We start from the raw sequence: 15,947 nt of genomic DNA, 5'->3' as shown, positions 1-15,947 counted from the left end.
GAGTTTTGCCAAAAAATAAAAACAAATAAAAGGAAATGGGGTCCTTTTTTGGTTTAGGGGGCCGCACACTGCTTTATTCAACATACTCCTGTTCTGTGCTCAGATTCTGCACCTAGGTGACTTGGGAAACCATATGTGGCTTTGGAAATCAAACCAGATTATGTGTAAGGCAAGTGCTCAATCTACTCTACCATCAATCACTTCAGGAATGTATTATTTTGCGTTAACTGTTTAGACATAAAATCAAAAGGAAGTTGACACTAGTGGTGGGTACGGTGTATGCCTACATTATCTATCTAAATTATCTAAGTTATTTATTAAACCACTAATTTGGAAATGTCAGATACCAGTAAGGATAAAATAAACAAAACAAAGTAAATGAAAGAATGCAACTTGGTGGGACTTTTGGACTTTGAAATTATATGCATGATTTCAAGTTATTTCTCTGTTTGCTATATATATGTATATATATATATATATATATATATATATATATATATATATTTAAAGCTGATTTTCTGTTTTTCAACTCTACCCAGTAGCTTTCAATTCTGATTGAACATGATTGACACTGTGTCTCACTCTAAGCAGGGCACATGGAAGGATTTCATCTTCAGCAACTTGGCTGATTTATAAGAAGCTCTGAGTATTGAAATAAATTACGGGGCCGGGCGGTGGCGCTGGAGGTAAGGTGCCTGCCTTGCCTGCGCTAGCCTAGGATGGACTGCGGTTCGATCCCCCGGCGTCCCATATGGTCCCCCAAGAAGCCAGGAGCAACTTCTGAGCGCATAGCCAGGAGTAACCCCTGAGCGTCACAGGGTGTGACCCAAAAACCAAAAAAAAAAAAAAAAAAAAAGAAAGAAATTACATTTGTCCATCAATTTCACCACTTATAAGAATGATTATCATTTCCATAACTAGCATTTACTATTATGGTTTTTATCTAGAGTAGTCAAAATTATACTTTAAGTTCATAAAAAATATCACATCAATTTGTTATAAAAATACTACAGTTTTTCTGAGTCTAGTATGACCTATAAGTCCATTCTGAGCTAAACTAAACAATACAGCTTCCACCCATTGCAAAACCTCCACCCAAATTTTTTTTTTATTTCACCTTATATCTTACCATGTGCTCCAGGTCTGTGGTTTTTTCTGTTACATGCTCCAGAAATTCTGACTTTTAGGATATTCTTCAAGATTTGTAATGGGAAGTTTTTCCTTCAATTTTCCACATAACTTGGTCTCTTGCTTACCCAAGTATGTTTGGCATCTCTGACTTATATATAGAAAAAATATTTACTGTCCCACTATTACAGTCTGTCCACTAACATCGATTTTGCTTTATAAATGTTCCTATTTATTGTTCCCGTCCTAGTGAATAGAAACATTTAATATATGGGCAGTAGACATTTCTGTTTTCATGTGAAACCTTATCCTTAAAAATTGCATGATATATAATAGAATTAAATAAACATTTCAAGTAAAGTTACTCCTAGGAAATGGTTAACAAATGCATATTTGTATGATACTTCCTTAGTATTATATCTTTAAGTTATAGCTTCCTTTAATTTTGCTATCTTTTTTATTTCTGTTTTGTAGACCACACTTAATGTTACACAGGGATTACTCTTGATTCTGTGCTCTGGGTTGACTCTTGGTGGGCTCAGAAGCCAAATGAGGTAGGAATAAACTTAGATGCAAAATATCTTTCCTGTAGTACTATTTTTAGTCCCAACTTTCTTGATTTTAATACTGATATTTTTTAAAACTTTTTAAAACTCTAAAGGGGTAAAACCCTATAAAGATTTTATTATATTTGAATGAATCTAAATAGACTCAAAAGTCAGAACCACATATTTTTCTTGCTTTAATCTGTCAGTTACTTTGTATAAATTTATTTACTGGTATAAATAATAAATAAATTGAGAGCTGGAGTGGCTGTGTAGCAGGTAGGAAGCTTTCTTTGAACCACATGTGGTCCTGAGGACTGCTAGAAATGATCCCTGAGTGCAGAGTCAGAAATTCTGTAGTAGCATATTTTTTATTTTAAAATTAATTAAAGAGCAGTGATTTACAAAGTTTGATCCCCAGCACCTTTGAACATCTCCAGAAGTTCTGAATACAGAGCCATAGTGACCCGAGTATCACCAGGTCCCCCCCCCAAAAAAAATAAGACATGCATCCAATCGGGAATAACTGATTATAATCGGGAATAACTGATTATCCTTAAAGGTGTGTGCCAGATTATATTGTAATTATTCTACACACATTCAATACTTTATTCTGCACAAAAATCCCAAGAGGTACGGGTGGTATGATTTTTATTTTAATATGTGCAAATGGAGTGGCAGGATGGCTAAGTAACTTGAATGAAGAAATTTTTCCTTAAAGTGAGATGCCCATATTCTAAAACAGTGCAGACCCATTGAGTATATAGATTACAATAGTGCTTTGTTACAACATAGCCAACTAGCCACCTATGGAGCACTTAAATTGTGACTGAACAAAGACAACATATTTTCTAATTTAAAATTTATTTAAAGTAAACTGAATTTTGTTATGCTAAAAATGAACATATCAATGACAATGTGAAGTTATAGGCAAAGAAAAATAGAAGTTAACTAAATGTGCTTTTAAAGTTGAAACATTTTGAGTTTACAAAGTAGAGATTTGAATGATAATCCTGAACACATAAAAATCTATTAGCTCGGGCCCAGAGAGATAGAACAGCGGCGTTTGCCTTGCAAGCCAGGACCAAAGATGGTTGGTTCGAATCCCGGTGTCCCATATGGTCCCCCATGCCTGCCAGGAGCTATTTCTGAGCAGACAGCCAGGAGTAACCCCTGAGCAATGCCGGGTGTGGCCCAAAAACCAAAAAAAAAAAAAAAAATCTATTAGCTCATGCTATCAACTAACTCAACTAGTTCAATATATCAATCAATTTATATGATATAATAAACAATTGTTTATAATTCTAAAGAAGTTAGGTTAGTATCTGAAGTGGGACAGATAACTTCCTGCCTCTCAGGAACAGATGGACTCTAGAGTTATCCTTAGAAGTAGATATCATGGAAAGGGAGTAAAAGAATAATTTCAGAGTAAAAAGTATGAAAAATTACTAATGTGTTAAAGACACTTAACACCAACCATAGCACCAAACATTTTGGTTATTGGTTAGGTAAATACTATTACATTTCTGATGAGTGACATATTGATTACTCTAAGCCATGTTCTTAGTAAATAGTAAATATTCTTGAATGGTATGATTAGAATGACATATTAGCTATTTAAATCCTGTAGTATTCTCAGAATGGGGGCCAAGTCTCTCCCCACTCACCCCTCCCACCATTGGAAAACCCAGCAGCATCCGAATACATCCACCATTTTGAAAAGCAGAAAAATGGACCAGGTCCTGTCAACACCCTCCCCCTAAAAAATGGATGACTGCAGATTTTCAGACTTTCAGACAACCTGAACCCAGTAGTCTGGTCCAGGTTGAAAACTCTGAGGTCTTTTCAAAATATAGGTGCAGATACCCCTTTCTGCTTGAAAGCACAGCTTTTACATCCCTAACAGAAACAGTATAGTTTCACAACGTAACATTATGAATATGACAAGCTACCAAGAAATACGTTCCAGATATATAGATCCTGGACCACATGGCTACAGGTAGTCATGCCACAGCCCAGAATTTCATAGTAGTGTCAGCCCAGTAGGGTCACAACAAACCTAATGGGAAAGTTACATCAAAGAACATCAAGCTCTGTAAGCCTAAACATTAGGTAGCATAGAAAGTTCAACTAGCATGAACTGCTGCTAGATAAATCCTTAAACATTTACTTAAGTAACACCATTGAGGGTCTACATGATGTTAGCCACTTACAAAAAAGCAAACATAGACCCCCAGTTAACATCATGTACGAAGGTAAAATCCAAATGGATTAAAGACCTTGATATCAGACCGGATTCCATAAGGTATATAGAACAGCACGTCAGTAAAACACTCCATGACATTGAGACTAAAGGCATCTTCAAGGAGGAAACTGCACTTTCCAAACAAGTGGAAGCAGAGATTAACAGCTTGGAATACATAAAACTGAGAAGCTTCTGTACCTCAAAAGAAATAGTGCCCAGGATACAAGAGTCACCCACTGAGTGGGAGAAACTATTCACCCAACACCCTTCAGATAAGGGGCTAATATCCAAAATATACAGGGCACTGACAGAACTTTACAAGAAAAAAAAACATCTAATCCCATCAAAAAAATGGGGAGAAGAGATGAACAGACACTTTGATAAAAAAGAAATACAAATGGCCAAAAGGCACACGAAAAAATGCTCCTCGTCACTAATCATCAGGGAGATGCAAATTAAAACAACGATGAGATACCACCTCACACCACAGAGATTAGCGCACATCACAAAGAATGAGAACAATCAGTGCTGGCGGGGATGTGGAGAGAAAGGAACTCTTATCCACTGCTGGTGGGAATGCCGTCTAGTACAGCCTCTATGGAAAGCATTATGAAGGTTCCTTCAAAATCTGGAAATTGAGCTCCCATTCGATCCAGCTATTCCACTCCTAGGAATATACCCCAAGAACACAAGTATACAATACAAAAACCCCTTCCTCACACCTATATTTATTGCAGCACTATTCACAATAGCTAGGCTCTGGAAACAACCAAGATGCCTTTCAACAGATGAATGGCTAAAGAAACTGTGGTACATATACACAATGGAATATTATGCAGCCGTCAGGAGAGATGAAGTCATGAATTTTTCCTATACATGGATGTACATGGAATCTATCATGCTGAGTGAAATAAGTCAGAAGGAGAGAGAGAGACGCAGAATAGTCTCACTCATCTATGGGTTTTAAGAAAAATAAAAGTCATTTTTGTAACAATCCTCAGAGACAATGAGAGGAGGGCTGGAACACCAGTTCACTCCATGAAGCTCACCACAAAGAGTGGTGAGTACAGCTATATAAATAACTACACATAGAACTATCATAATCAAGTGAATGAATGAGGGAACTGGAAAGCCTGTCTGGAGTACAGGTGGGGGTGGGGTGGGATGGAGGGAGATTTGGGACATTGGTGGCGGGAATGTTGCACTGGTGAAGGGGGGTATTCTTTACATGACTGAAACCTAATCACAATCATTTATGTAATCAAGATATTCAAATAAAGAGAAAAAAAGAAAAAAGAAAAAAAGAAAATAAATAAAAATAAAAAATAAAAATAAAAAAACACCATTGAGAAATATAGCACTTATTTTAAATTTACCCTTAATAATCTAAGTTTTGATCATGTCATTTGCCTTTCCATGTAACAAACAATATGAAGCAAAATTTTTGTGTCTGCAAGGGTTCAGGAAAGGGAAATGGCAGGAAATGGAGACAAGGCTGAAGCAATATTCACACTGTTAGTGGGATGGGTATTTGAGTTGGTATTTAATATCTGAAACAACTGCACTATGAACAAAAAGGAATGATTTGTGCCCTTTTGTTCTTCCTCCCTTGCAGATATCTATTCTAGTTAAACATGAGAGAAACATCAAATGCCAATTTAAACTGATTAAAGCCAAAAATCCTAAATGATGTTAGTCAAAAAGCATCAAATATCAAGAACATAAATATGAAAAAACAAATTATTTTTAAAATTCCTGAAACTTTGCTTCTAACCATGGGGTGTGACTAATAACAATGTTAAAGCACCCTGCAAAATCATGAATATAAAATTTACCCCAATTTCTTCTCACTTCCAGGCAATAAATAGTAGAAGAGAAGCAAACCTAATACACCTTCTAGAACTGGATGTGTGATTTTCGTACATTCAGCATTGGCAGTCTTCCAGCACAAAGAGAAGAGTTTTGGGTTTTGGAAAAAGAGAAGCAACAATTTGACTATTTTCACAGTCACCAGAGTTATTTTACCTTACATAGATTGGCTAATTTTTCAATTAGATAAGAACAATAGTACTACTTATCTTTAATTACCATATAAAATATGAATAACATAGCTGGTACTTTGTAGATAAACAAAGCTCATGGTTTTTACCAAAGACTACATAATTGTACACTGTATCACTACTGTACTTTTAAAGTATTGGAGAATTAGATATTTTAAGCATCTTAATTTCTTAATGACATAGTACATGTTCTCATATGGACTTACTCTCAAGATAGCTTAAAGAATAGTCTAAAAGTGACTGGTAATTCAGAAACAGGGTGAACAACCTGTAAAAAATTCTGTAGTTATAGGTTTCTTTTCTTTCATTTATGATAAATGACAAGGCAAACAAAACCACAAAGTCATGGCTATTCCTAAAAGATTACCATACAGATAACTCTCAGTGACTCTTTTAGTGCATACAATAGAAAAATAATGACACCATTCTTTCAATATATTTAATTATTGAATAAAAGTAGAATCATCTTCTCAAAGAAATATCTCTCTTGGTATTTAGGTTCTGTGCTAGTAAATTAAAAATTCAAATAGTTTCCCTACCAGTCTGGCATAAATTAGGGACACCAAGGTGATTATAGATGATAAACTAGGGAAATCAGTGGATTTCCAGAGAACTTCTAAAAGCTTCATTCAAAACTAAAGTTTAAAATAACATGAATATTAAGTTGTGTGATTTAGACTTGGGGATAATAAATTTTTTCAGAGTTGTGTTTGCACACAATCATAGGCAACAAAATAGTTAACTTGGGAAAATAGATGAACAAAATGAAACTCTATTGTTTTTATTAACTCGACTATATTCAACTCATAATAGTCATACTTAATGGTCTCAATTTGCATTTATTCTTTAACACTCTGGCACCATTCCCATTTTGTGATTAGCATCATCCTCTGAATGTTTCTAAAGATGCATCTTTATTAAGAGGAATGCATCACACATTGTTAGCTTAGTGCTTAACCTGTAAGGAATTAGAAGAGAGAATATAAGTAATCCTAAGTGTATAAACTTAAGACATGTTATTGACATTATTGATCTGCACAACGAAATTACAAAGTAAATAAACATTATTGAAACTGAGTCCTTTGGCATGCTATACATCATTTTTATTTTTAAAAACTATAAGCCTAATATTGCAATAAGCGTAAGTATAAATTTGTACAGTATACAATATTACACTTCAATTATTTAATTGTGAAATTTGGCTTATCATTTCTGTCAAACAAGTATAATTTGCTTCCTAATGGACTCAAATCTAATGTCCAAACTTAAATTACAAGATTTATTTAGGTTTGACTTTGGTTTTGGTTTTGGTTTTGGTTTTGGTTTTGGGTCACAACTGGCAGCGCTCATGGGTTACATTTGGCTCTATGGTCAGAAATCACTCTTGACAGGCTCGTTGGACCATATGGGATTATGGGATGTCAAGATTCGAACCACCGTCCTCCTGCATGCAAGGCAAATGCCTTACCTCCATGCTATCTCTCCGGCCCCTACTTTGGTTTTCATTATCATTAACCTTGACTCTCCTTATTTCTCCATGTGATGTCCTTTTGATTTTTTTTGAGAAAACCCTTACAAATTTACAATCTCATGAACCAAACAATCTTTTTGAGATGTATATTTTGCCAGTACTTTATAACTTCTCAGTTGCAACTGTAAAGTGGATTACAATTACAATTAGCCATCTCCCTGTTTGCCCAACCATGTAAACGCTTGTTATTTTTGTCAATTACATAAAGCAGACTTTTTATTGTTTTGGCAAACAAGACAGAGAGGCTATAAACTAAGCACCAGAATGGGCCATAAATTTTTTTGCATTAAATCAAACCCTATCACTGGCCTGAGAATACATGTATAATGTAGATTAGATATGTTTTAAAAATATTATACAAATTTCCATACATTTGCTTTCTCTTAATAAAAAATATATGACAGATGTGCTAAGTTCAACATGCAGTTCACAGACATTACAGACAGGGCTTTATTTAAAGTGCCCTTGGGGACAAAGTGTGTCAAGTTAATCCAGTGATGTGTGCCATCTTTCATGCAATGAAACTCTATAATCTTTGGTCAAGACATTTTTGCTTGTTTCATAGAAACTTGCAATGGAATGAGAATAAAAACAAGATCCCATGACATCATGGGAATGCAATCTATCTAAATAGAGAAAATAAGAGAATTAACATTTAAATTTTCCTTTTTGGTTCTTCAATATTTGTTTTATTTTAAAGTATAATTAAGTTTATCACAGTAGTTGGAATGTTTGCTAACTGCTACTTCACTAACAAATTTATTTTCTTTCTACCTTTCTTTCTTCCTACAATTTTTCCTCCTACTTTTCTTTCTTTTCTTTTTTCTTTCTCCCTATTTTCCTTTTATTTTTTATTTATTCCTATCTTCCTCTCTTTTTCTTTTCTTTTCTTCCTTCCTTCTTTGTTTTTTCCCTCCATCCTCCTTTCCTTTCCTTTCCTTTTTCCTTTCCTTTTTCCTTTCCTTTCCTTTTTCCTTTCCTTTTTCCTTTCCTTTTTCCTTTCCTTTTTCCTTTCCTTTTTCCTTTCCTTTTTCCTTTCCTTTTTCCTTTCCTTTTTCCTTTCCTTTTTCCTTTCCTTTTTCCTTTCCTTTTTCCTTTCCTTTTTCCTTTCCTTTTTCCTTTCCTTTTTCCTTTCCTTTTTCCTTTCCTTTTTCCTTTCCTTTTTCCTTTCCTTTTTCCTTTCCTTTTTCCTTTCCTTTCCTTTCCTTTCCTTTCCTTTCCTTTCCTTTCCTTTCCTTTCCTTTCCTTTCCTTTCCTTTCCTTTCCTTTCCTTTCCTTTCCTTTCCTTTCCTTTCCTTTCCTTTCCTTTCCTTTCCTTTCCTTTCCTTTCCTTTCCTTTCCTTTCCTTTCCTTTCCTTTCCTTTCCTTTCCTTTCCTTTCCTTTCCTTTCCTTTCCTTTCCTTTCCTTTCCTTTCCTTTCCTTTCCTTTCCTTTCCTTTCCTTTCCTTTCCTTTCCTTTCCTTTCCTTTCCTTTCCTTTCCGTTTCTAAGTTACATACAGCAGTGCTACTTACCCCAATGCAGACCTGGAACAGGATCTACTACAGGAAGCACAAGTGTCTTAAACCCTGAGCTATCATTCTTTTCCAATCAATGACAGGAGTTCATAATCATCAAAGTCATAGTTTCTGTGAGCAAATCATTGAACAGTTTAAACTTTTGAATTAAAAAGATAGTGGCATGTAATTTGATTCATTTCCAATATTTCATCTCTCTTATATTTAAATCAAACATGATTAAACTAGGCTTTACATATGGGTGCATTAATATGTTATATTAATGCTTTACACATTTCGCTGCAGAAAAATGAATAGGAAATCAGTAGTTATAGCCATGTTGTATGTCTGCCATCATTCAGAATGCCCCCAAAGGAGTTTTATCTTAATTTAAATACAAAAAACTAATATAATCTTACGTTAAAAATATATTTGAACTCATATTTCATTACATACACATGTGTTTTCTTAGAACACATGGGAGAGGGTATAAGACATTATGTTTCATTAGGAACAACAAATTTGTACCAATTTTGAAACAATTTGCCTAGTAACCAGCAAAGTACAAAAACATAGATAAGGACTGAAGAACATAATAACCGTGGTCTTAAAATGAACACCTCTGTTCTTGATGGTCATTCAAACTACCATAGAAAATGATAAAACTGTAAAGAGATGAAAATCACAATTTCTTACATCACTTTCTCTTAACACAACCTACAGTTTACTAGAACTTCTATGGAAGTAATGACTGTTAAGGTTTACCTTCTTATCAGCTCACAGTATTTTTAAGTGTTCACAATAATTTACATACCAGAATCACAGTTCCCCCTCCCTATAGATTTGTTCTGAAAAAAAAATAGAGATTAAATATTTAATATATATTCATATGTAATTTACATTTAACATGTATTTAATATATATTATATATATATACTTCATGCTTCCTAAAATTTGAAAGGAAGTTGGATAAAATTCTTGATTGTTCTTTGAATAACTAAATCTAAGACATCTTCTAGGTAGTAAAACACTGTAACCAGTCATACTTTTTCCAAATTCCTAAGAGTTGGGATAGAAAGATGTGGGAGGATGGATAAAAATAGATGAAATGCAGAATCTAAGGATAGAAGTGAGACAGGGAATAGACTGAGGATGGGACTCTAAGAAAATTAACAGAATGTTCACCTTACAGAATAATTCCTCTCCTGGCTTCTACTCAAAGGATATGAAATATTCATCCACAAGACTTTTAAAAATACCTATGCTCACTAAAGCATTATTTACAACTGAGAAAGTATGAAAACAATTCAACTGTCCAAGAACAATTAAATAGATAAAAAAAAACGTGGTATATAAACACAATAGAAAACCACTCAGCTATAAGTGGAAAATAATGGTGGGCACCAAGACCCAAGAGGCATATGAACATTGAGTAAAAATAAAAAATGATCAGACTTAAACACCAAATCTAAAGCCAACTACAACAGAATCAATACCCAATCTACAGCAAGCTCAGCACAGAAGGGACCACTTATAATAGCAACCCGGGTGTAGGGGAGATATGGAATGCATGCTTGGAACAGGGGTAGGGGGAGGACAATATTGGTGGTGGGAATGCCCATAATTCAATGTCACTATGTACCTAAAATACTACTGTGAATGATTTGTAATCCACTTTTGTCAAAATAAAAAATTATTATTAAAAAAAGAAAAGAAAAAAAAAGAAAAGATGAAATCATGGAGTATACTGCAACGTGGATGGAACTGGGAGGTATTATGCTAAGAAAAAAAGGCAAGTATTAGATACGATCGTTCTCACTATGTAGAGTATTAAAATAAAAGTAAGGAGCTACTATGGCAGTGATAATTGTAACTTATCACTCTAGACACGAGCTGAGTGCTAAAAAAAGGAGGTAAAAGTGATATGCATTATACCCCTGCAAACCTCAGTACCTAAAAGGAAAGAGAGAGAGGAAAAAGAAAAAAAGTCTCTTCACCATTTTCCATGTAGTTTGAACACAGAACAGTGCCACAGTGAATTAAGACCCCATTTACTGTATTTCCAATTATACAATTTTTATTCTTTTGACAATGACAATTCTCAGTGGTGTGATGATGTTTCATGTATATTTCTCTGATCAACAATGATGAAGAATTATTTTTCATATGCCTGTTAGTTATCTGTATGTCCTCTTAGAGGATTCAACTCCTCTCCCCTCTGTTATTAAACTTGTGAATGTTTTTAAATCTTGTTAATAGGTTCTATGTATGAGTTGTTATTTTCTCCTATTTAATAGCGACTTCCCTCTCTTTATGCTTTCTTACTCTTTTGAGCTTAACAAATAATGTACTAAAAAGTTCTACAATAAGAAATAGCAATATATATTTATGAATCTCACTGAGATGTTTTAATAAAACTTTGTAGCATTAAATAATTTCTGTAGTGAATGGTCACTGCCTAATTGGCTCATAAATATGTGTGAATACTAGGTAATTAAAATTATTTTTACACAAGTCAATTAAAAGTTTGTCTTGTTATTTAAAATGAAGAGTTAATAATAAATAGTTCATAGGAATTATCTGAGTAAAGCTGACTTTGTTATACAAAAAATAAGCATGAAATTAATGAAGAACAATGGAGTAGAGAGGCATTTTAAAACACAAATTGATTTCTCATATGACTTATTGAAATGTAGAAATGATAATTAACTATATTATTTTTAGTAAAGATTTCTGCATTTTGCCATATTTGTCCTCTGGAAAGGTGACAATTTCCATTGAACTTTCTAAACACTGTACTTTACATATATTATAAAATACAATAAATGTTAATGCTTATGAAATATTTATATGATTGCTCTAATATTCCACTTGTTTGCCAATTAAATGTAGTTTAAAACTCTCAAAATAATTATAACAAATGCATGCAACTTTCAATACTCATCTGACCTTAATAAAAGTAGCAAAATTATTCAAAGGAATGCAATAGCAAAACACTTGTCTGAGAACAGAATAAGTTTACCAGGAACTAAAGAAACTAAATTAATTTCAGCATTAAACTGATTTGCTAGAGGAACTAGATTCATGAATACTGGATATTGGACCTGACACATTTATTTTAGACCAAAACCACTACTGAAAGGAGCTAAAAGGATCCATGAGAACACAGAATTTCAATTGGGTTGGTCGTGAAATTCAGTGTTCTTTAAAAGATATAGATGTGACTTATACCTACAGATGGTTACAGATTAACTTATGCTTAAACTTATTTGATAATAATAGTATAAATATAGAGTTATACTTACATTATTAAGTATATTTTATTCTAGAAATATGTTTGTGTTTTTTCTTGTATTTATATTATGTTTTATCTTTGTGTTATATAGATGTATATGCTATATTGAAAAGCACACAAATGAGTAGACCCAGATGACACCAGAAACAGACTACAAAAAAAAAGAGCTTGTACTAAGGTATTTTATATTGGAAATATTAAACAACATACAAATATAGACTATAAAAAAACAATTATGAGGACCAGAGTATAAAGAGAATAGCCCCGAGTTTGTCCTACAATGCCTTATGTGTTTGGTCCTCTGAGCACCAACAAGTGTGATACCTGAGCATCACTGAAAGCCAGGCACATGTCCTGAGCACATCTAGATGTGAAGCAACCTACTCTCCAGAAAAACTAAGTATAAATATTCAATAGGATAAAATACAAATACAAAATAGGATGAAATTATTAATATTGACTAGACCAATAGAATAAAACATCCATGAGTAAAAAAGAATTTTTAGCAATCAAAATAATAGTGAACAAATTTTAAAACATGGTAAATGGATTAAAGAGCAGATTTCTCTAAAGATAAAGACTATGAGCTAGAAATAGAATTAAAGAAATTGGACAAAATTTAAAGAATAAGGAGTCCGATAGCTTAATCTCAACTACCTATGAACATTCTACAGAAAGTTTTACTGGTAAAAATGAAAAGTTAAAAGTATCCTTTTTAAATAGAAACCATGATAAAGATACAAATTGTAACTCCTTCCACTTAATACTCAATATCCAGTATATAGAATGAAAGGAAAAATAAAGGCACATAAAATTTAAAAAAATAGTTGTAAATGTTAATTAGTGTCAGAAAATCTAAAGCAAAAATTTGGCATATTTATAGTCTTTGAATTAAATAAAGCTTAACGAGACAATGAAATTAAAAAGTAACTTAAAAATTACTTTTTATAACAAATTTAAATTTATAAAATTATATTGAAAATTATGCAATTACTCCAGCATGAACAACAGAAGCATTGTTTGACCAATGGTAAAATATTATTTATTAATTCAGAATAAAATATGTACAATATACTGTTCATTGAAAATTTTTTTAATTTAAATAATTTATATGATGGCTTTGTGTAATCTAGTAGAATTTTAAATACCCTTTTCTTTAGATTATGTACTGACAACAGATTTGAAATGGAAGAGATAGTCTCAAGTCTAGAGATTTCTATAGAAAAAATATATTTAAAAAATTCACCCTAATGGAGTCTTTCTATTATAAATCTACTTAATGCATGGCTATTTTAGTGTATTAATATATAAATCTTTATTTTTTTCAATAGATAAGTAAAATGAATCTGAAGCCAATGCAGACACAGAAATAAATAGGTGATTTAACATTGGCTCTTGTTCTTTTTCTTCCTGCTGCTTGAAAAGGTTTTCTCACTTCTATCTTTCAGATCTTAAATGTCACTTCCCAGTAAGGCTTCTTCCTGGCTGTTCTACTGAAATTTCAATCCTTGAAAATCTCTACATCCTTGTTAAAAAAGGATTATAGTTTCTTCCTTTGTGAAAAGGATTATTAAGATGCTTTCAGATATAGGATAGAATAACCATCTAGAGTTTAATTAAACCAATTATTTGAAATATAACATGATATTTACACAAAAAACTATTGAACAATCTTGAAGCCTTGAAGCAATAAATGGTGACCATTTTCTTTATAGTAGTGATCAATATACCCAGTTCATTAATCAAGTTCTATTTCTAATGCCATTGTTTATTCATGTTTGACCTTCCCACTTTAGCTGAAAATCTCCTACTGGATTCCAACTTGTGATCTCATATTACTTTAGAAGTGCTTCCTCTTCCCCTTACTGTATCCAAATTAAACTCCTCCATCTAAATACTGATTTTATCTATTTAATTTGGATGTCACATCCAACTGTTCCAAGGGTCTATTCCTGACAATGAGTGCAAGTGGCAATTGGCATTGCTCAGGGAAACAGATGCAGTGCAGGGGATCAAACCTGGTTTGGCGATAGGCAAGGGGAAGACCTCACCTTCTGTACAACTCCCACCCAAATTCTGACTTAGAAGTTAGTCTTTTCAAGTACAACTTTTATTAATCTGCATGTCACAGCAAGCCTAGGACTGAAAGTTCGTTATTCCACCTCAATCCAGTCTTTCGATGCCATCTTGACAGACACCTGAACTCAATCTTCTATAAATCATTTTTCTTTTAGAGTCCTTGATATCCTGTCTAGTCCATTTAGCTTCGCTTTTGTCACCATTTCTTCACTTACCTTTCTGACCTCTTATTTTTAGTACTTTACTTACCAATTATTTAACAAAAATTGCATAGATAAACACATAATAACTGATTAAAAATTTATGAGTATTCCAGTTTTCAAATGTATAGGATGCCAACCAGAAATCAGTTTTTTTCTGTAATTTTCCCCCACAAAGAGCAAGAGTGCTAATTCTTTACCATTTAGTACATTATATTCTTAATCTGAATAACATACAGATTTTTTGGCTTGATGAAAGAATATGTCTGTCCTAGTATATGGGAAAGATAGAGACAATTTAAAGCTATTCATTAACTCTTGGAAAAATTATCACTTTATTAAAAGGTATAATTCAGGGCTTGAGCAATAGCATAGCGGGTAAGCCATTTGCTTTGCATGTAATTGACTCTGGTAATCTCCAGCATCCCATAAGGTCACCTAATGTTGGCAGAAGCAATTTCTGAGAGCAGAGCCAGGAGCACCCCTGAGTGTCATGATGTATTGCCTAAAAACCAAAAACAAACAAACAACAACAAAAGTATAACCCTTGGAGAAATTAATATTATATTAAAAAGTTAAGCTTTCTCCATGATGGAGATTAAATACTAGCATCCTAGCAAATATTTCAAGTCGCCTATATGAAAAGATAATATTTGGGGGCCAGAGCTATATATAGCACAGTGGCAGAGCATTTGCCTTGCACCTTGCCAACATGGGACTGACCCAGGTTTCATTCCCAGTATCCCATTTGGTCAGGAGCTATTTCTGAATGCAGAGCCAGGAGTAACACCTGATCACTGTCAGATGTGGCCCCAAAACCTAATTAAAAAGAAATAAAACCACAAAACTTAATATTTTATCAATAAAAGTTAAAATTCTGTACCTAATTTTAGAACATGAGCAGTCTTTGGGATAAGTTTTTTCCTTTTTTCTTTATCTATTCTCAAGGAATATACTTTAGAATATGGCTCAGGGGACCATATGAGATGCTAGGGATAGAACCCAGGTCAGCCCCAAGCAAGGCAAATGTCCTACCCATATTGCTATTGCTCCAGCCCAACTTTTACATTGTGTTGGTTTTCTGAAATAAACTTCATGTGTTTGATTTTTTATTCAACGATTTATTTTATTTCCTATGTAAATAACAGACATTTTTTATATATATAACTTAGGCATCTCTAGACAAATCAGTGAAATACTCAAAGAAAGTTGAATAGATAGAACATGTCAGAAATAATCTTGTGGGGCTGCATCATCTCTATAACTTTAGAAGAGTGGATAATGATTTTTCCACACTCTCAAGACTTGTTTCCAAATAAGACAGCCTTTAAGTCTTCCCAAACATGTCTATAAGTGGTTGTCTGTCAAC

Source organism: Suncus etruscus, chromosome 13 (genome assembly GCF_024139225.1).
Source record: "Suncus etruscus isolate mSunEtr1 chromosome 13, mSunEtr1.pri.cur, whole genome shotgun sequence".
Lineage (NCBI taxonomy): Eukaryota > Metazoa > Chordata > Mammalia > Eulipotyphla > Soricidae > Suncus > Suncus etruscus.
Note: the sequence above shows the minus strand (reverse complement) of the source record.